At 40.6% G+C, this 25,226-nt stretch overlaps 1 protein-coding gene across 2 annotated transcripts in view; it reads right to left on the bottom strand.

Moving 5' to 3' along the window:
- Positions 1 to 25,226, bottom strand: part of ELFN1 (extracellular leucine rich repeat and fibronectin type III domain containing 1) — an 809,922-nt gene that overhangs the window by 46,341 nt on the left and 738,355 nt on the right. For both annotated transcript variants that reach the window (XM_089682377.1, XM_089682385.1), the window contains one exon: positions 24,714 to 24,853. The gene's annotated coding sequence lies outside the window, so the exon portion shown is untranslated. The remainder of the gene's footprint in view (positions 1 to 24,713; positions 24,854 to 25,226) is intronic.

Below are 25,226 nucleotides of genomic sequence, written 5' to 3'. Positions count from 1 at the left end.
TTTTTTTTCACATCAGGCATCTTTTAGCCAGCTCACTTTGTTTAATGATTGCTATTAATTTCCAGAGTGGCAGATGGATTTGAGCCTAGCGGAGTTTGCAGAGAAAATGTTAGCCTTAGGTAGTTATGATACGTACGTGCGCGAGACCCTTTAGACTCTTCTCAACAGGCTCCTGTCAAGTAATGTGGAAATCAGACCCTTGAATAAGCCGCTGTATATAAACAAGCAACTAGATGCTGGGATCCAGCTTCTTATGAAATACTCAGCCCAGGACGGACTCAAAGAAGGCACTTATGTATCAATGACAACTCAAGGTTTCCGGTGGCATAAAACTTTTTGCTTTTCAATGTTTGCTCTGCATCCAGAACATGCAATCCACTTAACTCATAGTAACAAGGAGTGAAGAGTATATTGAATGTTCAATCAAATAATAAAGTGCAACTCCATGCAATGAGCAAGATCAGTTGTTGAATGCTATTTTGGAAATGCTTCAACTGCGATAAAGTCAGAAAGCACACTTTTTTTTATGTAAGATGAGTTTTATATAATCGCTAGCAAATGACTAAGCAGGATTTTACCACGCTTCTAAGCAAGCTGGCAGCAATTTCTCCCATGCCTTTTTGCCATGCATCTTCTCTCTCTTATGCTGCAGTGTATGTGTGGGTGGGAGGATGCATTGGTGGTAGTTTCTGGAATGCTGAAACCATAAAAACAGCATATTTCAATTTCTACCAGCTAACATTCAGTTTCATTTAGATGATAAAGAATTCATTATAAGGATTTTAACAGGTTGGTCTAATACAATACAAGAAGTAAATTAGAGCTAGATGTATACCTCCTAGATTGTAAACTCGAAAGAGCAGGGCCCTCGTACCCCTCGTGTACTGCTTTGTTACTGTCTTGTCTCATGTTCTGTCCCCCTTGCGCTGAGCATACCCTTTGGCGCTATATAAATACTGTATAATAATAATAATAATAGTAATAATACCTAGAGTAAAAATGCAATATTCATTCTGGCTGATGAACACCCTAAATTTGAATGTGCAGTAGACAAATCACAGTTAGGATGTTATCGGTCTCCTCTAGCCTCCTTCTTCCATTACAACAGTCTACAAACTGCATATAATTTGTCAGCACCATGGGCAGCATTCCCCCAGCACTCAGTCTTGTTGAAATTTGAATTTTGAAGATCGCTCATCTTGTACCAGAGCCAACTATAGCTTTTTTTCTGTTAATAGGTTCAGTAATATAATTGTTTATTCTGTAAATTGTATATGTAACAGTTATAATGTTCTTTTTCTACCTTATTCTAACTTTTTTTTTTCTTTTAACATACTGTATATACCAATCAGCCATAACTTTATGACAACCCACCTAATACTGAGTAAGTCCCCCATTAGCCACCAATACAGCCATATTTTGCATTCTCCTGTGAAGCTAGCATGTGAAGCTTTAAGCTCTTTTGCATATTTTCTAGGCTTGATACCATGTCTGTTTACAGGTATGTATATAGGCAAGTAAATGACTTATTCCAGTAAAACATCCAGTAAAAGCTTTGTCCAAAGTGTTAAATAGACAAATGGAGCATCACAGCAGTCAGTATCTGCTGTGCAAATCCTTAAAGTACTCTGGGAATCCTTTGTTATGCATGAATTGTTTATTTAGAAAATAAAGATTCTATGCATATGTAGCACCCTCTAGTTTGGTTGCTAGTTAGGCTGGGCACATTTAGTTCTTTGGCTCTGCTGTAACCAGTTGAGCTGCTTGTGATTGTTTTGGCCTGTTCTGTGTTTCACTGGTTGCAGGCTTCCCCCTGTCTTCTGGAGGGTTCTTGAAAGTAGTGGGCTGGGAGAATCAAATTAACTGCCTGAATATTTATGCAGTTCCAGCCATTCCCTGGGGGTTCTGCCCAGATGGTGGCTGGAAGGGAGCATAAATAGTTTGGAACCTGGAACAGTAAAGTCTTGGAATTTAGGACCTTCTTTTGTAGGAGGAGATCCCAGCCTGAAGGGCGGCTGCCTTTCTGGGTAATCCATATGTGCTTTTCTACTGCTCATTGAGGTCCCAGCTATTCTAGCTGTGGGCCTACTCTACTGAACTTTGCTGAAGCTGACTAAGGGACCTCTCTTTGGGATCTGGTCTGAAGACCTCACCAGAGTTATGTCTGGCAGATGTTGGAAGGAGGCATCCAACTATCCAAGGATGTCAGTGAGTACAGATCTGTTTAGGAGATCCCAGGTTGACTGAGTCAGCCTGTGTGTAAAATTGGACATTATTCATGGTGTCCCCATTTAGGTCAGCCCATTATTTGCTGCTGCAAGGACTCTACTCAGAATCTTTAAGAGGAAGATAGCTGTCCTCAAGTTACTACTTAAATGTTGCTGGAGTATCCCATGGTTACCCTGCACTCATCCAAGTTCAAGTTTTTAAATAAAGCATCAAAAGATTACCCCTAGACTAATCATTGAGCCAGAGGAGTGACTGAAACCATGTGCTTAGCTGCTGGAGCACCTACTGGGGAACCAAATCACAGAGGTCCATTAGGGTGTACACACATAGCAAAAAAAAAGAAAGAAAAGACGCCTCAACCTAAACACTTATAACCTTTAAACAGACCAATAAACTTGATAAATTGACCATAAACTATTAGAGCTTCCCTTTTATATGCATGCAAAGGAATATATAACGCATAGATTAAAGTAAATTTAGAGCTATTTCCAATATAGCCTCAGTAGTAATGTTTCCTGGGTAGCATTTGCAGCCCACTTATTGATTTTACATACTGCCTGGAGCTGTTCATAAAAAAAAGAAAAAATGCAAAAGCTTTACCATTGAAAGAAAATAGCTATTTACAAGTGCTTTTCAATTAGTCCCAACAAGCCCCCTATTTAATGCCATCACGTTCTCCAGTAACATTGATAATCACCTTTAATCTCTTGCTCCACATGGCCCAGCTCCAAGTCAAGGGAGGATTAAAAAGTCTGAGCCCGTGTTATCACCTTTGTATTACACAAACAGTTGGCCAGCGGCTAGCGTTTGCTGCAAAGGCAAGGAGGGGGAGACGGCATGTTATTGTGAGTGGCGGTATAAGAACTTGCTCAGTGGACATTTTCATCTTCCAGCCTGCAGAATTTAGAAACATCTTTTGACTGCTCCGGGGACTGCTTTTTCGGGATTATATTATTTTATATTAGGAGGAAGGCTATTTTCAGGCTCTATCTAAAGTGCTTAAAGTTGGATTATTATTGGAAGGGATAATGGCTGCCATTTCTTACAATATCTCTCAGAACTAATTCGTCAATAGCAATCAGCCGCAGCACTCAAGCACCCATATGTCCAATTTATTACTATGTATTTATTATATACATACATCAATAATACTGCACCCTACCATTGCAGTTTAATAAAGTGCTGACTGCAAGGCTTTTGCTGTGCAAATGGAAGCCGTTCACCTGAAATAGCACAGAGTCCATACAGCTTTTTATGCCTCAGCTCTAAATAATATTCATCGTAACGTTTAATACTCATATTATTCCGTGAATTTATCAGGGCTGGTGGCTTCAGATCTTATTAATAGGCATTAATTGGCACTCTGTGCACTGTAGACACAGGTTTATTTCTTCTGCAGTGTTAAAGGGAAACTTGGATTTCATAACAAAAAAAATAGGAAAATAAAAGATATAACATGTTTAATTGCTACACAAGCCATTTTGGCAGTTTAATGTTATTAAAAACGACCTATTCATTTTATACAACAGCTTGCAATGACTTGTTATTGGTAGTTATGCCCCTAGAATCAGTGAGGACAGGTCTTGTGATGGTACATAGACACATTTAGTGTAGTTATATGACAGTCTCTTTAGGTTTTGCTTTGTCTATCAGTCAAGTTAGTGCTGCAGTCATGTTAGGTGTCATTGGTGCAGTGCTATAGTATCATTCAGTATCAATGTCAGCTTTTATGAAACGCAAGTGGAAATCCAGTAAAAAAAAATAGTTTTGCTACTTTTTTAATAGAATGGGAAGGTGCTGACAGTTTTCATTGCTGTCTGTAACCCTACTGGGAAAATTTCGACTCACTTTCTGTACTAGTAAAAGATAATGACAAAAAATGAGGAGACCTCTACCCAATACGGACACAGACAACATCAAAATCCTGGTGGGGTTTCTGTTCTTTTCACTCTATAAAATTGAAGTTACATTAGCAACTGAACTCAAACCAAAAAATAAAGAAAAAAATATACAAATAGACCATAAATATAGAACTCAACTTTTGCTGCAATGCTTACCTTTAAAGGCTAGGTGCCTTTTAAATAAAATGGACTATGCATCAAGGGGCCCCAGCAGATTAAAATACACTGTGCAGTTTTGACAAATATTGCTTAAAGTGGTTGTAAACCCTTACATATACCTAATGAAGTGACTGAGCTCAGGTGATACATAAGTTGTACCTGTTTATCTGCAGTATTCTCTTCTCTACATCCGTTCAGGGGGCTGAATTTATATAGTTTGTCTAACAGTTCAAAATAAGGAGGCGGAGAGCTGACGTTACACTCTGCTGAGCTCAGTGAGGAGAGCTCTTGGAACTGATTGGGGGGAAGAGACACCCCCCCCTTCACACAGCACACAGGAACAGAGTTGAGCCTGTCAATCTGCAGGAGCTCCCTCCCTGTCACCATTTTTCTGTTGGTGTCAGGAAAGCTTGTCAGAAGGGATTCATGCTGGTAGCAGGGGAACAAAGCAGCAGACAGATATAACAATTAGGGGAGATTTACTAAAGCTGGTTCAGTCAGAATCTGCTGCACCTGTGCATGGTAGCCAATCAGCTTGTAACCTCAGCTTGTTAAATTAAGCTTTGGCAATAAGACCTGGAAGCTGATTGGTTTCTATGCGGAAGTGAACCTAATTTTGCACTTTCCAGTTCTAGTAAATAAAACCCTTAGTGCTCTTAATTGAGACAAGTACACACTATCTTCTCTACATCAGTTCAAAGTCGAATATTTATACAGTTTGCCCCCAGAAAAAGAGGGCGGGGAGCTGAAGTTACACTCTGCAGAGCTCAGTGAGGCAATCTCTGAGAGCTGATTGGAGGGAAGGGGCACACCCCCCTCCACACAACCAGAGGAACAGAGCTGTCTCAGACTGGGCCATTAGCATCATAGGAGCGAGCAACTCTTTCAAAAGTTGTGCATGCACAATGCACTCTCTCTCTATCTTCCTATAGCAACAGCAGTTGAGCTCAGCTTTGCTGCAACAAGGGTAGAATGTGGAGCTATCCCACAAAGTATCTCTTTGCACCACTAGAGTGGGGATTTACTAAAATTGGTGCACACAGAATCTAGTGCTGCTGTGCATGGTAACCAATCAGCTTCTAACTTCAGCTTGTTCAATTAAGTTTTGACAACTGTTGGTTGGTTCACAATAAATTTGATAACTTCACTTGAAGTCGCACGATTTCAATGTCAGTGCGACTTGGCTGACATCTGTGCACAGATGTTTATGTAAGCTTCACCTGAAATCACTAAAAATAGTGCAGGAACCTCTTTTCAAATCACTGCGGCAGCGCAAATTCAGAGTTCCGATTTAAACGGTTGCATTGCCGACAATAAGGTGCTAGGAGAAACTGTCGATTTGCATGACAAGTCGCGCAGGTGTGAACCAGGGCTTAAACCTGGAAGCTGATTGGTTACTATACACAGATACACAGATGCACCAGATTCGGTGTGCACCAGTTTTAGTAAATCTCCCCCTAGGTGTTCTCAGTCTTCTGGATTCAATAGCAGCCAATGTCATTCAACCCACTTCCTCTGAGTGCAGGCTCTCATGAGCACGCTCAGTGTGGTGGCGTTTACCATGTAGCTTGAGTTCAGCTTAGCATATCACTGCACAATTTAAGTTTTTTGTACTCTGTCCAGACATAAAAAAAGTTGTATTAGTCTTGCTAGTACCATGTAATAAACATACCTACCTCCCAAAAGTTTCTACTGGCTCCCCCAGTTAGTACCACCCTCCTTCGTATGGTCCTTTCCACAGAATTCAACCTAATTTTGGTTCTGCACATTCCAAATTGCTGACTGAAGAACACTGGATGTAGACTCTGTTTGCCCCTTTTGTTTATTTTCAGTTGTTACTGATCCTTTCCTCGCCCAACCTTGATTGAAGTCTGCCTACCCTGGGTTTTGCTTTTGAATCTCATCCTACTCTGCAGTTTGCCTTTGACATATTGATCGTTGACTTCTTGGTTTTGACCGAGGTTTGACCCTTGACTACACGTATTTAGTCTATTCCTTTAGCTTTTTTTCTGCTGAGATGATTTGATCTTTCTCTTGACCTGCAGTTATCCCATGTTAAACCATGGTATTCCCTTACTTCATTCAGGTTTGATCACAGCCTGTTTGATAACCCATTAATTTCCCAGCTGACCCCTTTTCGTGCTACTGCTCAACTATTCTGGCATCAAGCTTTACCACATAAGAACCAGAATTCCGATTTTCATCCTAACATAGAACTAAATATTTTTTTTCATGTTTCTTATCAACTATGGAAACAAACATTAATGGCAATTATAAAAATGAAAGGCAGCCATGACTGGAAAGAACTGTTTTGGTTTTGTTGTAACCAACTAGTACCTTTTTTGCATTCTTCTTCAGTGCACTTTAAACATAAGCTGCGGAAATTGATTGGTTGCTATGGGCAGTCTGTCTCTCCAGCATATTCAGCCTTTGTTTTCAGCAAAGTGTCTTGTAAGATCAAAACAGACAGCTCTTCATATCAGTGTCAGCCAGTCAATCAGTGTTCTTCTCAGTGTATCATCAGTAAGTCATATAGTGTGTCATGGAGCAAGGCTGCCCTGATATGATTTGGGTAGCAAGATCACCTCTGCAACCTGCATTATAAACAGGCGGCTTCCCTTCTAATAAAGTCTACAGGGAAGGGAGCAGGGATGGATTACAGTGTGTAAAGTACAGAAAGATGGGATGAATTCATTATAATTAAAAAGCTCAGGCTCTAAGGAAATGAAGGGAGCCTGCCACAGGCCTTTCATAAATCAGCCAGGCTAGATTTAATCAAGAATGTAAGAATTCTTTTGCATGCAGGATGAGAAAATTAAATAGTCCCTGATATTTAAATGGATTGTAATTTATGGAGATTTCAAAATGATTGGAAGAAAACGCTTGTAATACCATCCCAGGAATACCACTTCTCAAATGACAACAGCTTTAATTGTGTAAAACGACACTGTGCATTTGTGTCAGATATACTTTGGATTAAGTTAAATGTTAGAAAACAATTGGAGGATAACAACTGGAGTGAATTCAGGGGGTGATGACAAACTCTGATCCTATGCTGAACAGCCCCTGCCAGTTCCTAACATGGTTATATACCCCAACAATAGACACATCAGCTACGTTTTCAAGTTCCATAGATTTCTTTGATTGCTGGGCCAGCCTATTATAATGAAAGAATGTCATCAAACATGGACGACAGGAAATATTCAGGTAAGCTCGTAGGAGGAAAGAAGGTAGATAGCTCTGGGGGGCATTATGGTAGTATTATGGCAAGCTAGTAGCCTATGGAAGTAGAATAGGAAAATAGACTCTACGGAATTGTAGGCGCTGAAAGGTTTTGTTACCTTTTTCTAGCTATGAAACCTAACGGACGAATCAGACGACAGGGTTATGTGCATAGATATGAAAAAATATCATATTTTCTTTTTCATTCATGTATATGTAAATGTTGTTACTTTTAAAGTGACCCCATAAGTCACATAAAAATCTAACTAGATCTCCCTTTCACTAGAAGAGGTATTATGTTCACCTCTTAATATCTCCAGTACTGGAAATACTGGTAGCAGGTATCTCCTACTTTCTCTCAGCTCCAGTGCTACAGCCTCCATTGGACTCTTCAGCACTTAACATACAGATGCCAGTGTGTGCCATTGCATACTGTGCTTCCTTACTCCCAACCGACATGATTATTGAACACATCAATGGGGTTGGAGGTTGGAACCACACTGATCAGTAGGTAAAACAGGCACCTGGCACTCCCAGAAGTGTTGACTTCTGAAGAGTTCAACAGTCTTCTATTGAAGGAAAGCAATAGAACTGAGACTAGACTGAGCTTAGCTACCCAGCAGCACATGCCACTGGGGATATAGAGAAATACCAAGTAATTTGAAGAAAATTAATTTTATAAAATTTATATTTCGTCAATTATATTAATGGCAAGCTTGCAAAATATTTGGTTTTTATGATTGATTAATTATAATTAATATTAATATGTGTGAATTGCCTTAACAAATTATAGTGTTTATTTCTTCAGATATAAGCTGAGATAGGAGTTAAGCTGAGTTAGCTAAACCAGCTGTTAGCTGAGTATTCTATATTAGGGCATAGCTGGTTAGGGGACTCTGGTGGTAAAATGTCAAGGGTGTTAGAAGTGACTCATAATAGAATAACTATTACATAATGTATTTTAATAGTATCTGTGTGTGTATTTAGCTTATGATTTATAAGTTGGTAATATTGTTACATGTGTAGATTAGTGGTTATACACTATTGTGATGTTGTAAAGATACGTTCTTAATTTATATTATTATTTAAATATGAGTAGCTGATGTTACATCACCAGCTTATTATAAACATCACATATGTACCTGTCAATCAAACGGCCATATATGTAGCGTCCCCTCCCTTCTATGAAATTGCTCTGCTAAGCAGTATTGATTGCCATACAAGGCCTCAAGATCCCAAATTATGACGCTTACTTGCTTCATAAAAGACCATAAGGGACAGTCTGATACACGATTCACATTCATACACAATTACACATACACACACGGCTGTACAAACAGACACGCATAAGAACATTCTGAGAAGCTGGAACAGGTGCGTGCTGTAAGACAAGAAATAGTCATTAACGTCACTTCCTTCTTCTTGTTCGGACTCAGCTGCGTTGAACAAGACAAGACGACATGAAGGACAAACATGCACATGGCCAGACAGCCATGACAATAATGGTGACTTATCTTTACACTTCTGCTTGATATTTCTAGTTTTATCTAAATGGAACTGTTCATGATACGCTTTACATTGTTATTTTAAGCCATTGTGTGATACAATAAAATCACACTTTATTTTTTATTTCAACGGCTCTTTCATTCATAATCGCCTCAAGACACTAAAGAAGTATTATATGTGTCGGAAATCCAACATAATTCTATGCATGGGGATTATGTGATTCACTCCCCTTCCTCCTATGTGACAGCCCTGCTGCTTGGTGACTGGCTGCACAAACACTCAGTGCTGTTAGATGATGTTGGGGGAGAAAGTCCTCAGACCTGGCTTAGGTCCAAATCACGACACTGGGCTTACACAGGGTTCCTCTCTTCACTTCTACAAATAAATATTTAGCTATGTCTTCATTTTGCTTTTGGCTTCACTGTGTGCCAGATAAGGTACTTCCCCACATGAGATTTTGGCATAGAATATTGCTATCCGTGTAAAGGACAGATATTGCTTGTACGCTTTGTTCCCAAAACTGGACACAGCCAGATGAAAGAATTGTAAAATGAATTTAAAACTGTAGTTCTGATATGTTTGAAAAAAGTATGTAGACATAACCTAATAACATGCACAGTTAGTAGCAATTGCTGTCCCAGGTGGTGCTGTCCCTTAATACCAAGAGACCAGAAGGTTTGACAGACACTTTTGCTTATGCAGGAATTTTGCAAATAGCTGCATCTTTTAAGAGCATAAAACAAAGAAGTGGCACTCATGAGAGTGAATTTCAAATGAAAAGGTTGCTCATGTCTCCTGGCCATAGGATACGTTCTAGCACTGTATTAAAAATGGATTACCATGCAGTACATTGGTGTCAGACAGCAAATTCATCTTGGGAGATTTATGATGGATGGCCACTGTATGATTTACGTGTTGGATGGTACAAAGTTGTCTATTATATATAGCAGTTATTTTCCTTCTCCACTTACGGTATATGTTAGGGTGTATTTCCCCTGTTGCTTTCTAAAAAGAAGCACGAAAAAGATATAAATGCCGAACAGTTGGCACCCAATGGTGTAAGATCTACCTCTGATAATGCTGGCAGACCACTATAGAAGTTCCTATGCAATTACTAACTTTCAAAAAGTCTTAAGTATGCAATCCAACACCCCACATGACTACACTTGGAACAGACAATAGGTTTCTCATCCACCAAACACTTTTACTTTTGGGAACTGGGAGGGGGGCACACTTTCTCTTTCCATATGCAGGAATATTGGGGGCTCTTGAAGTATTTTCAAAGTAAGTTTACTGTTAAGACAGGTACATTCTGATATCTTATAATTCTCTTTATTCACTACTTTAGGTTACATTTCACAACATGTTTATTAAAGATTTACTGTATGGGCATTAGAAGGTTTCCCTGTTTATGAAATATTTAGGGGGCAATGGAAGTCTTCATGTTTTTCCCATGACAGATCTCCCTCGCCATCCCCAACTACAGCACCTGTTAAAAAGTGGATCTCCACTCTCCCCCTTCTCTTTTTTTAACCCCTGCTTAACTGGTCCTGTACATTGAAGGTACTCACCCGCCCAATGTTCCAGAATTGTTTTGCTGAAATCAGCTTCTTTTTTGCCCCCTGGTTGGTCCTGCTCTACCATCTTCTTTGGTGATGTCATTGGAAAGCTGTTGGCTCTTCAGCCAGGGGCTTTCTGATGAGAAGGGGTGGACAGAAGAGTTTGCCACCCAGGGCGCTTCACCACACCAAGCTCCAGATCTGTGGCTGACAACCAGTAAACCTTTTCTTTATGTCTGCTCTGACAGCTTCTCCAACATGTCCACTCTCCACCTCATCCAACTTCAGCTGACACAAAGTACGTGTACATATGCAACAACTTTCTAGCTGTTTCTAGCTGTTCTAGCTGTCAATCAATTGGCCACACATATGTAGTGACACTCAACCATGAGCAGTCAGAGTAAGAGGCAGAGAATAGGTGCAGTGAAGTTAACCCATTCTATACAATGTAATAGGAGCGGGGGCAAAGTTCCGCATCTTTGCCTTGGGCACTGGACAAACCTGTCCTGGTACTGGGATAGGTAGGTATAGGATGGCAGTGCTCTGTCCCTGTCTCCTATTTGTGATTTTGTGTTGTTGCCCTATCACATGGACTTCCAAAGGAGAGTACAAGTGGCAATTTCAACACAAATTTGGCGTTGTCCACTGTTGTCACCAGAAGGTTGCAGGACCAGTCTTACAGTGCTGCAATGCCTTGCTCATGCACACTGAGGAGTTGGCTACGAGACCTCAGGAATTCACAGCCAGCTGCCATATCCAAGATGGCAGCAGCCAAGAGCTAGAGAGCCAAAGCCTGATGAAGAATTGGCTCCAAAGAAGCCATGGCTGGACTGCATGGGCTGGTAAATGTCTATTTAACAGAATCCAGCAGCTACAGTTTTTCCAGATGATGACTTTTAATTTTTAAAAAAGTAAAGTTCCACTCTAGGATCACCCCGAGAAATCCCATGCAACCATCACTGGTGTACATAGATATAGATACAGTATAGAGAGCATGGAACTGCAAAGAGGTGCAACAAAGGATGAAAAATGTTAAAGCATTATTTTAGAAAGGCAATGTTTATGATATCCAGTGCATTAGCAAATCTAAAGTATGACTAAACTTTTATTTATGTATTTATTTATTACAGGTACTTATATAGCACTGTCAATTTACGCAGACTGTATCTATATTGTACATTCACATTAGTTCCCACCCTCAAGGAGCTTACAATCTAAGGCCCCTAACATTCATACATACTAGGGAAAATTTAGACAGGATACAATTACCTACCAGCATGTATTTGGAGTGTGGGAGGAAACTGGAGTATCCAGAGTTTATAAATTAATTTATTTTTAATATTTTGATTCCTCCCTTTGTATAGGAGAAAAGGGTGCTCAAGCAATTGTGTTATTTTGGGAGTGTTGTTCTAAGGATGCAGAGGGACCAAGAAGGTCCACCACTACTATATACAGCCAAGCACAACCCACTGGAAATGATTTCTTCCTCACTGCTTATACAGCCACCTACCAATGACTAGTGACTGATTCAGTCAATCCAGCGTGGTGTCCATCCCAAATCCTGGACGGGGGGATCATCGGGCAACCTGGGCTCAGAGTACTCCTGGACTACATCGTTAGAAGTGCTGCTTAGTCCAGGAGCAAGGCCTGTGACATGGGATCGACTAGAAGCATGAAGGAAAAGGTATGTAAAAGGCCTGGTTCACACCAATGCATTTTTTTAGTGCTTTTTGCAGTAACGCACTACAATCCATTTAACATGCTTTCCTATGGGATATCTATGCTTTTTTGAGCTTCTGCATTTTTGAAAAGGGTCAGGGACTTTTTTAAACGCAAAAAGCAGCATTTTTGTTGCTGAAATGCTTGTAGTGTGTTTTTTCCACGTTTTTACTACATTTTGCGTTTTTATTCTGCCCAGCAACAACAAATTTAACAGAAAAATCAGAAAAAATGAAAAACGCAGCAAAAACTTGGCAAAAAGCACTGCAAAACTAACAAAAAGCACAATGCATTAGTGTGAACCAGACCTAAGGGATTTTTAAAAATAAAAAATACCTGTGGGGGCTTGTTTTTTTTTTTTTTATAACTAGCTCTGCTTTAATTACATTTAGATGGAGTTTACATCTCATTAAACTATCTCGAAGGTTAAGAAGAGGATTGAGTACATTTTGAAAAAGCAGAAAACTCCATTTCCCTCAATGATATCTTTAATGGCAGCTCTGGGAATCAGAACTATACATCCAATGTGTGGCAATGTCATCCGCTGCCACATTCCATCATCTCCTGAGTAAATCTATATGCTAGCGGAATGAGCAGACCTCTAGTGTCTGTTTCTCCAGGTTCTGACCCTGCATGTTGTCTGGATCCTCAGCAGTTTGCTCAGCCTGCTATGGCTTCCACTCTGTAAAAATAAATTAACTTGTACTCTGAAATGAAGGAGGTTTGGAAAGATCTTTTAACTTGCTCTACAGGCATTTGTTTCACTTTCCTTGCTTCACTGAACGTCTCTCTGAAACAGCTATCAAATGTGGCAGTTATTTAATTGCCCATAGATTTCCGAGCTGGATATTTAAATAATTGTCTTCAATTCATGTTGCTTATACAGTGCTTGATGTGGGTCCAGAATGTATAAGTCGATGGCTCTCCTTCCATAATTTTACTTACTGCTAAAAATGTTTTTATTATTGAACTGTCATCTAGATTTCATTTTTTTTTATTTTATTGCTACACATTCTGAAGTGTAAAAAAAAACCAGAGGTACCTCTGTATATTTACAGAGGTAAATATAGAGACGGAATCCAAGTAACAATATAAACGTCCATTACGGCCTTCCATTCACACTATGTACAGTTCCGCGAGGAACAATGCAGGTAACTGCAATGACATACAGAAAACTATTGTGTTTCATGTTCAGACCAGGACGCGGTGTTAGGCTACATTTACACCAGCGATTAGGGCCAGTGAGAATTGTAGCAGCAGTTCCATCTGCAGGGGTTCTCAGTGGGTAGCTGTGGCCAATAGCCCCATTCACTATAATGACAGGTCAATGGCTGACGCAGCTATTCACAAAGCACATCCAGCAGAGAGGCGAATAGCTGCAGTCGCTATGACCTGTCATTATAACAAATGGGGTCGGCGGCCGCAGCTAGCCACTGAAAGCCTCTGACAGCCGCAGAAGGAACTGCCACTACAATTTGCACCGGCCCTAATCGACGGTTTGAATGTAGCCTAACACTGCCAAAGAGTAATTACATGAAATATAAATTTGATTTACATTCTTCATCTCTTCGCTCACTTTACATTTTGCAAATTGATAAAAATAAACTATTAAAATATATATTTTTGAAAGCATTATTTCTTTACAGCATTTCTTCACACTTACCTACAACTTTAGCACAGTACTATATATATATATATATATATATATATATCATACAGTAACTGCTATGCCATTGTGATGTCTGGTTATATATATATATTTACACTCACCGGCCACTTTATTAAAACGGAGCTCCACCCAAAAGGGGAAGTTCTGCTTTAAGGACTGCTCCCCCGCACCCCATTAAGGATTAAGGATTTGTACCCTTGGGGGGCAGGTGGGAGCGGGTACCCGAATTTGTCAAATACCCGCTCCCACGTCCAGTCCGACTGCCTAGGCGATCGGAAGCGGAAGGTGTCCTCTCTCCCTCCCTGTAGTCTTTGCTACATGTGACAGGTCCCAGAAGATTACAAGACCATTCATGAAGTATGCGCAGTGAGTACCCGGCTGTGAAGCCGCAAGCTATCACAGCTGGGTGCCCACACTGAAGATGCCGGCCTCCTGGAATACAGGACGGCCGGTGAAACTGGCAACGTGGGACACACCACGGGACCGAGGGACAGGTAAGTGGCTGTTTTTTAAAAGTCAGCAGCTACAGTATTTGTAGCTGCTGACTTTTATTTTTTGACAGCGTGAGTGGAACTCTGCTTTGAATACACTTTGCTAGTGGCAAGAGAATATCCTTCACATCATTAAACCACCACCAGCATCCTATTGATACAAGGCAGGATGGATCCATGCTTTCATGTTGTTTACACCAAATTCTGATTCTACCATCTGAATGTTGCAGCAACCAGTCTGCCCATTCTCCTCTGACATCAACAAGGCATTTTTGTCCACACAACTGCCACTCACTCCATATTTTCTCTTTTTCGGACCATTCTCTGTAAACCCTAGAGATGGTTATGCGTGAAAATCCTAGTAGATCAGCAATTTGTGAATTGCTCAGACCAGCCCATCTGGCACCAACAACCATGCCACTTAAGTCACTTAAAGCAGAGTTCCGCTTTAAAGATATGTCCCCCGCTCCTCATTAAGGATTGGCACCTTTGGGGAGCGGGTACCCAAAATTGACAGGCACCCACTCCCACTTCCACTGAGATCGCCTAGGTGATCAGAAGTGGAAGTTGTCCTTTCCCCTCCCTCCCTTCCCATAGTCTTCTGGGACACGTGACAGGTCTCAGACTACAGAACCATTCAAAAAGTGCTACTTACACATGCGCAGTGAACACCCTGCTTTGAAGCCACGAGCTGTCATAGCCAGCGCCGGACAGCTGGTGAAACGGGCTGGGGGGAGGACACCGCGGGATCAAGGGACAGGTGAGTGTCTGTTTTTTACAGTTTTTGTAGCTGCTGACTTTGATTTTCTTTACAGAGTGACTGGAACTTCATGTTGTTTACACCAAATTCTGAACCTACCATCTGAATGTCACAGCAACCTGTCTGCCCATTCTCCTCTGACCTCTGACATCAACAAGGCATTTTTGTCCACACAACTGCCGCTGACTGGATATTTTCTCTTTTTTGGACCATTCTCTGTAAACCCTAAAGATGGTTGTTTTTGAAAATCCCAGTAGATCAGCAGTTTTTGAAATACTCAAACCAGCCCATCTGGCACCAACAACCATGCCATGTTCAAAGTCAATTAAATCCCCTTCCTTTCCCATTCTGCTGCTCGGATTGAACTTCAGCAAGTCATCTTCACCACGATTAGATGTCTAAATGCATTGAGTTGCTGCCATGTGATTGGCTGATTAGCAATTTCTGTTACCAAGCAATTGAACAGGTGTGCCTAGTAAAGTGGCCGGTAGGTGTATATATTACATACAGGTATATACATATATACTACTATTGCTACTATAGTGATCCTTGCTGTCTTCCAGGCCTCATTATGTGTGGCAGCCCTGCTGCACTGAAACCATGTAGGGTCACCTGCCACCACAGGTACCATTCAGAGAATACTTTGCATTTTTCTCAATTAATGCAAAGCACTCTCTTATTGGAAGAGATGGAGAGGCAGGGCATTGACATCACAATCACCACCTCGTCCAATCAGAAAATGCCTTGTATTCACTGAGAAAAATGCAAGGAGTCCTCTGAATGGCACCCATGCCAAACAGGTGACTCCCAGTGGTTACAATGTGGCAGGACAACCAGGGGTGGACTGACAACTCATGGGGCCCCCTAGGCAATAGGGGATCATGGGGCCCCTGTGTCCTTGCCCAAACTCAAAAAAGCCTATGAAAAAGGTACCAGGGGCATCTCATGGGGCCCCCTACTGACCCCGGGCCCTCGGGCCCTCGGGCAGTGCCCGAGTTTCCAAATGGTCAGTCTGCCCCTGAGGACAACTACCTGGCACAGGACCGTAAGGATGATTGTAGTAGAGGTGTCTACTACAGTGATTCTCCACTTCCATGGGGATTGGCCAGTCATGGAATTTATATACTTACACTGGTCCAAGTTGGATCAATATAACTATGCAAAAAAAAAACTACCTGGAATTAATTTTTAACATAAAGCCAGTTAAGACCAGGGGTGGACTGACCATTTGGGAACTCAGGCACTGGGTCAGTAGGGGCCCCATGAGATGCCACTGGTACCGTTTTCATAGGCTTTTTTGGGTGTGGGTGAGGACACAGGGGCCCCATGATACCCTATTGCTCGGGGGACCCATGAGTTGTCAGTCCGCCCCTGGTTAAGACATAGCAGAGCTCAAAAAAGTATCTCATCATTCTATCTATCATATCATAGCTCACACTGACATTTTTTTAGCATGCTGCAACATTTTTCTAATGGAGTTGTCCTTGTCATTTCCAAATATCATTAGATGTCTTTCTTTTGAAAGCGCAAATAGATTTTGTTACTGTACACAGTGAGAAAATAAGCCGTCATAGGTTTTCTGTCGCTGCTAATAAAGCGTATGCAAAATACAGTCTTGTATCTAATATGAATGGAAAAGTGTAATTTATTGATACAAATCATTGATTAGTTACTGTTTATGTGTTATTAGCAGACGGGGGAAGCTTCTACTGTGTAACACAGACGGCATGCTTTGACTCAGTATGTTTACTGATGATAACTCAGACAGAGAACACACTGCTGACAAATATGGATTTCAGCTGGCAGGTAAAGTTTCCAGCTTCATTTTATCATTTTACAAAATAGCTGCCATGTGGCGGTAAAAATAGAGGAACTAGCAATAACCTAAAACAAACAATTTTAAAGCAGGACTCCAGGATTTTATTGTAGACTTCATATCAAGGAGCAATTGATACCAATATTTAAATAAGTCCTCATTTTCTCCTCTTCCTGGAAATGTAATCTATTATATAGAGAGCAGAGGGAACATGACTAGACCATTGGGGTGGGAAAGAACAGAAACCGCAACTAAGATAGGGGGTACACCCTGCTGGAGGGCCCAAGAAAAGTGGGTGAGCCCACCAGACTATCAGATCATTGTTCTCCTTGATATCTGCTACCTGACAGTGCATGCAGATACACATAGACATAAAATTGTCACTCAAGTCAGCCAATCTTCAACTTTGGTTCCTTAAAGCTGAATTACAACCAAACAGCTGAAATTCATATGTAGGCGCTGTGTTACCTTCCAAAGATTTGATAGTTCTGTCCATCCAGTCCTGAAATTTACTCAGCTTACTGCACAGCAAAGCCAGCCTGATGACCGGACTTTTCTTTACTGCAGTTAAGCAACACAGCCTGGTCACCTCCCCACCCCCAGCATTATATTGGATAGTATGCAAGCAGCCTAAAAATGATGGGGTGATCTCTCTGCTCTCTCCTTCTGTTAGCATGTGCCTTGTTAACACATCAGAATACAAGACATCTTAATGGCTCTTGGTAATGCCTCTGCCTTTCCCAGTCTAAATTGTACTGTGCAGGGGATTACAAGCAGCTGAAATATTTCAAAATACATTTAAAGCGGACCTTGTATTGTAAACGCTACAATAAACTTGAAAAATAAAGGGGTTGTAAACCTCAGATATGAAACAGGAACAAGGAATATCCCTCTATAGTGTGTACTTAAGTTAAGAGCACTAAGTGTTATTTCTGTCTGCTGCCTCTTTCCTCTACTATCAGCATGAATCACCTCTGACATGGTTTCCTGACACCAAGAGGAAAAAGGTGACTTGGAGGAGCCGCCACCAGCACACGGTGCGTGATTGACAGCCTCAGCTCTGTTCCTCTGGCTGTGTGGAGGGGGGGGGGGTGTCCCTTCCCTCCAATCAGCTCTCAGAGATTGCCTCACTGAGCTTTGCAGAGTGTAACTTCAGCTCCCCGCCCTCTTTTTCTGGGGGCAAACTGCATAAATATTTGACTTTGAACTGATGTAGAGAAGATAGTGTGTACTTGTCTCAATTAAGAGCACTAAGGGTTTTATTTACTAAAACTGGAAAGTGCAAAATCAGGTTCACTTCCGCATAGAAACCAATCAGCTTCCAGGTCTTATTGCCAAAGCTCAATTTAACAAGCTGTGGTTAGAAGGTGATTGGCTACCATGCACAGGTGCATGAGATTTTGAGTGAACTAGCTTTAGTAAATCTCCCCCTATCATCTTTGTCTGCTGCTTTGTTCTTCTGCTATCAGCATGAATCCCTTTTGTCAAGTTTTCCTGATGCCAAGAGAAAAATGGTGATGGGGAGGGAGCTCCAGCAGATTAACAGGCCCAACTCTGTCCCTGTGTGCTATGTGAAGGGGGGTGTGTCTCTCCCTTCCACTCAGTTCCAAGAGCTCTCTTCACTGAGCTCTGCAGAGTGTAACTTCACCCTCCGCCTCCTTTTTTTGAAATGTTAGATGACCTATATAAATGCAGCATTTTAAATGGATGTAGAGAAGAGAATACTGCAGATAAACAGGTACAACTTATGTAGGAGATACCAGCACTGGCAAGGAATGTTGGACTGCTGAAGCACAGGTACGTATCACACAGTTTAGCTCCATTTGCAAAGCATCTCCAGCACACTTAAGGTAGAACTATGGGCAAAACTTTTTTTCATTTTGGATAGAGTAAGGGAAGGTTATAACCCCTGTTAGATTTGTTTTTGCCATTTGTGTCCCATTAGATACATTTCCCTTCACTTCCTGTCCCATAGCCAAAACAGGAAGTGAGAGGAAATCCCTAAAGATGAAGGAAATTCCTTGAGGACCTGCAGGTCACCAGAACCTGTGTTCCCATTGGAAGGTTTCCCCTCTATTACTTTTCTGGGGACAACCCAAAATTTTATGATTTTTTTTACTTTCACTTACAAGGACAATGGTAAATAGGACAAATAGAGAGGGTGAATCTCTTTAACGGAGGCAGAGGTAGCAATGAAAACCTAATAGGTGTTCTAATCCGTCTCCACACTATCACAAATGTACAAAAAGTTTTGCCTTTAGTTATACTTTAAAAAGCACTGGAATGTGCCTTGAAAATAAGATTTGCGTTTAGCTTGGAAACTCTGAAGTAAATTGTGCCTGGTTCATTCAAGTGTAGTAGGAGCAGGGAGAAACCTTTCACATGACTTGTTTAAGGGGTAACTCCACTTTTGTGAAAAAATAGCCAATAAAAAAAAAAATAATAATAAAAATAAATAAAAATTATATATATATATATATATATATATATATATATATATATCATATACAATTGTTATACAAGCCACTGTAATTTTTTTTAAAGTTCAATGCAATATGGCAACCTGAAGGTATTCTGTATACTTCTGGTATACATAACCCCCCGCTAGAAACGTAATTTCCTGTTTGTGTGATTGGTTTACTGGTTCTCCCAGAAGTCTGCACTAAGTCAAATATTGGATAACCCCTGTAATAGGAATTTAGGTTTTGGTAAGATCTCCCCCAAGGGTTGTATACTTGTTAAAGAATAAAGACATTGCAACTGTTCTCATTGGAACACAGAAAGTTCTTCAGCTGATTATAATGAACCTGATCCTCTAATTCAGAGTCAGAAGGTAATCAGTCAAAAGGCTAGGATAGGTAGGAACCTGCTACAAAGTTTGTTAAGATCCCTGTAGTGTACATGGATCACCCAGAGTGGATTGTTTTTTTTTCTCAGCAAAAGTGGAGTTATTCGTTAAGGTCATATGACAGTGGCCTCCTGACTCCTTTTATCCACTAGTGTTCCCATGTAAAAAACAGGCGCTGTGTGGAAGATTTCTAGCAATGTACTTCGTTGTGCAGAGAAGTTACATCATGGGTTCAATTAAAAGAGAAGTATGGGAATCACACACACAAAAAAATTATACTAACCTAGGTGGATGCAGCATCGATTCGATGCTGCAACTGTCCCCTATTGGCTCTGCACTGAGAATGGAGCAATCAAACGCCACTGATTGCTCAGTTCTCAGGCCCGCTCTGTGCAGAGAGCTGTACCTGTCACTCACTGGCTCTCTGGTCTGTCTCTCCAGCGCTCACTGGAGTGCTTGGCTGTGGAGGGGAGGGAACGGCTGGCTCAGTTTTTCAGCGGAGCACTGAGAGGCTGAGCCAGCTGCCAGTCCAGGCTTCTGGGCAGATCTTGACCATATTTATTTATTTCAAGTACTTATATAGCGCCATCAATTTACTCAGCGCTTTACATATGTTTGGGATCTTTCCAGAGCCTGGACCAGCTCTGTGATGTCAGCCAACAAGCTTTAGCCCACTGTTGGCTGAAAAAGGGTCACAGGAGTGCAGAACTAACTGCATTCCTGTGATCTATAGAGGAAGTATAGCCAAAAAAGCGTAGCCTATACTTCTCCTTGAGGCTCCATTCACATCTGAGCGTAGAATCTTTGTGCTTTTTTTATGCGTTTTGTTGTGCGTTTTTAATGCACATTTGCAAACGATTGTGCGCAATGTGTTCAGGCATTTTCAGGCTTTTTGAGTTCTGCCAATAGAGAAAAACTTAATCTGTTGGCATATTTTGCCATGACAGAAAAACGCTCTTGGTCGCGCAACAAAACATGTGAAAGCACATGAATACATGCGATTTGTGCATTTCCATGTATTTCTAAGGGAATTAAAACACGCCAAAAATACATCAATCTGCCTAAATGGAGCTACATAAGTAGTTCCAAAACTTTTTTGAGCTTCAGGCGTTCTGCTTCAGGTGACTTGGAGTGGAGATGTAAAACATCTCCGTAGATCAATGGTTCTCAACCTTCCTAATGCCGCGACCCTTTAATACAGTTCCTCATGTTGTGGTGACCCCCAACCATAAAATTATTTGCCCAGTAATTATAATTCATAAAGTGTCATTTTACCTCCAATACTGCTGCTTTCAGCACAGTAGCTGCTTTCAACACAGTAGTTGCTTTCTACACAGTAGCTGCTTTCTACACAGTAGCTGCTCATTACACATCGGAAATATGTGTTTTCCTGATGGTCTTAGGTGACCCCTGTGAAAGGGTCATTCGACCCCCAAAGGGGTCGCGACCAACAGGTTGAGAACCACTGCCGTAGACTAATATTGATTTTTTTCTCCCTGAGCATTTTGGAACTTTGAGCTTCGCGCTACAAAACGCTCAGGTATGAATAGGGCTTTAAACAGGCTCCTACGTTTTTAAATACGTCCAATAGAATAAATGTAAGCATGAATTAAAAAAATGACTGCTGCATGGTAACGTACTAAATTTTAAGGTAGACTTTGAACACGGTAGCTCTATTATATATGGCATATCAAAAGACATACAACTGTCGAAAAGCAGGCAGTTGGGTTGACTCGCATCAATGAGAAAAGAAACAAGTTATTTTGTATTTCATTAAAAGCCAGATCTTTTTTTACAGCGACTTCTAAAGGAATTACTCACTGCCTGAAAAAGGTAAAACACCGCTTTGCAAAAAAAAAAAAAAAAAAAAGAAAACTGACTCATCCTGTCTGTTTGAATTTGTGTTTGGCTCTTTTATTGCTCTTTTGTTCTCTGTACTATAGAGCTTCTTTTGCTTGTGCTGCAATGTTTTGTGCTGCACTGACTGAGATGGTTGCACACTGCAAAGTAATAGAATGCATGGTTCAGAGCTCAAGATGGCTGCTGTAACGTCAAGGACCTGCTCCTGTGGGAACCACTTGTCAGAAGAAATTCTTAGGTACATAATGTGAAACATGAATGGTTTCGGGGGAAATAGACTATCAGCTGATACAAAAAAAAACAGTTCCTTGCCTTTGACTTTTTTTTTTGTTTTGTAAAGCAGACGTGTAACACATTGACTACCGAATAGGAAAAGACTCAAGTTCAAGAAAAAAACATCTATAAATTCAAACCGATTTGACACTAATTGGCTAACTATATATTAGTTCTCAGTGACTGAATAATGAGGAGAAATCAGTTGTAGCAGAGGTCTCATTATGTGTTTAGCTGGGAAAGCTGTTAAGACCTCTGCTTGGCAAGTGAAAAGTCCTGCTAAGTTATTTTTTTCTTTTTTAATTAAAGCCTTTTTCTTTTCTTTTACATAAAGTTTATTTTTTTTATTACAAGATGGCAAAAATGACAGAGATTGCAAAAAAATAAAAAACATAAAACAAAGAAGCAAAAACTATATTTAATGCCAGCAAATACAGGATTTCACAGCACTTAAAAAGATTAATGAAACAAAAAGTACAATGTTCTTTGTCAGATTATGGGGATGCGAATTAAGTGATTTACTGCAGATTTTGGAAGAATATATCTTTGTTTTATTCTCATTAGTCTAGAATTTGAGAGGAAGAAAACGTAGAGCTGGCAAGTTGTCATGAGGGATAAGATGGCTGGTGTGACATGGCCCTAGATCAGCTAGCATCAGTTCTTCACACAATCTAGTGAGGGATCTTAAAACTGAACTCCAGGCATTGAGGACTAGACAAGTTTAGATAAGTGCCTCCTGCTATCAGCAGTTTTTAATAATCGTTACTATAATTTATTTTCCCCAGAGGTGTTTAATGGGGGGGATATGATCACCTTGGATAAATATATAGTGCACAATTGTTCGCTCTAAAGTCATTTCAACTGATAAGTAGGGAACTTTTTACAGCTGGAGATAAAGAGGTTTAACCCTTGCATACATAAATTCTTCCTTGTCAAAGTATGAATATAAAGAAAAAGGCGAAACAAAAAGGTGAAAGAGCTAACTGCCCCAATCTCAGTGCACTTTTGCAGTTCAAAGGGAGAGTTTACATTCCTATTTACACAGTTACATAGTCAGGTTGAAAAAAAACTAATGTCCATCTAATTCTAGCAACAAAAATAGATAAATAGAAAACCTCCATATATAAAATCCTATACCCAGAGGACGGCAAAAAATTCTATATAGCACGGTCTAATTTGCTCCCTGGAGGCAATAGGATATTCTCTGGATCAACAATCTTTGGTATTGTTACCTATAAATGGTAAAAGAGATGTTCAGGAATCTAAAAAAAAAATAAAATAAAAAGTCATACTCACCTAGGTGAATGCAGCATCTGTCCAGTGCTGCAACTGCCCCCCCCCCCCCATTTAAGACTAGGAACTCAGTAATCAAAGACAGCTGATTGCTCAGTTCCCAGTCTTCAGTGAGCAGAAAGCCAGTGACTGTCAGTCACCGACTCTCTGATCTGCCCCTCCAGTGCTCACTGTTGGGTAGGTTACATAGTTACATAGTTAGTCTGACTGAGAAAAGACAAAAGTCCATCCAGTTCAATCCATTAAAACAAACAAACAAACAAAAAAGTTATAATCCTATACGTGACTTCATCAGGGTCACGTGCTACTCGTGACACAATGCGTTGGTACGTCTATCATCAGTTCTGGGACGCGGTGACGTCATTTCCGGCGCACGCGCCATATTGGGACTCCATGAAGCTACATGCTATGAGGACAGCTGGCGTTTTTTGATACCTGCTAACATGTGAGTGGGTATTTTTTACTTTGATACAATAAAGTGATTATATTACACTATGGAGCGTATCTATTTGTGTCTCTGAGTGGAACCTAAAGGGACGTGAGGCAATGCCAGAACAATGGAGTGCAGGAGATGGTCTGGTCAAAGCCCTGGTTATTAACCATCACAATCCAAATTGGAAAGGTGATCCTTAGAAGATCGTCGGGAGGTTATTACAAAGTTGGCTGGCCCTTGTGGTCACTGCAAGGAGGTGAGGGGGCACTCAGACCATTTTGGGATCCTTGGCACATATGGCACCTTCACGTTTATGAAGATTTTCTCACTTGTGTGCAAAGTGGACTGATTATCACCATTTGTCACTGATTGAGTGCGTTACACTTACACTAGTGATTGTTAATTCTATGGTGTGATTCACTGACGTGGATTTATGTATATTGTGTGTTTTATTTCTGATCTTTATGCTACCTATGAGATTATGGTATATTTCTCATAGTCACAAAGGAGTATTTCATTTCTGTTACAAGTATATATACTAGCTGCATGATATTTCTGATTAGAGTATCAGCGCTACACCATTTATATTTTATTTGTTTATGCTATGTGTTGGTACATTAGTCGGTGTTAGCAGCTTTTACTGTTTATTTATTTTTATCCATCTAAGCGCAGGTGTTTTGTTATACAATCTGGAGTATTGGTGATCCCTATATAAAGCTATAGATTTAGACAAAAGGCCGATTCCTGTCTTGTAGTAGCAGAAAATCTTATTTTTCCCCCTGGGGGCAGCAGAGGCAAGGTTTTTACTAGGACATTCTGTTGCCCTGCTTGTCTTTTAGCTCAGCAACAGGAGAGGAAGTAAGCTTGGTGCTTCTTTCTTACAAAGGTGAAGAAGACCTTACCATTCAGCACACAGGGAAGGTCCACAGACTCTACAAGGGTATATTTTTATCAAACCGAGATTTTTTTACTTACATTACTTAGAATGCAGTAGGCACAGCGAGATCTTGTGGAGGAAGGAGTGAAGGGAGGTCAAGCTCTGAACTCTGTTGACTCTGGAGATTCTGGTAGATTTGATTGTTCTATGTTTTCTGTGGTTTCCTTGCAGTAGCCAACTGCAACAAAACAAACAAAAATGGGAAAAAAGTTGACATATGAACAGTTAAAAAAAAAGTATAAGCAAAAAAATACTTAAGAAGGTAAGTTAGAATCAGATCTCCCTTAACATCAAAGTTCTTATCTTCAAATCAGACACCCCCTTACACCATAAGTCCCCCCCTTACATCAGAGTCCACCTTTATAATATTAAAGTCCCCCCTTCACATTAGAGAGTCACTGGGGCGAATTGATCAAAACTGGAGCAGTGAAAATCTGCAGGAGTTGTGCATGACAACCAATTAACTTCTATATTTCATGTTCAAAGCTTAAAGTGGCTGTAAACCTCAGACATGAACTAAGAACAAAGCATATCCCTCTATAGTGTGTACT

Source organism: Staurois parvus, unplaced genomic scaffold, assembly GCF_062004578.1.
Source record: "Staurois parvus isolate SC_StPar_1 unplaced genomic scaffold, SC_StPar_1.0 ptg000018l, whole genome shotgun sequence".
Lineage (NCBI taxonomy): Eukaryota > Metazoa > Chordata > Amphibia > Anura > Ranidae > Staurois > Staurois parvus.
This window is presented reverse-complemented; position numbering and strand designations above follow the sequence as displayed.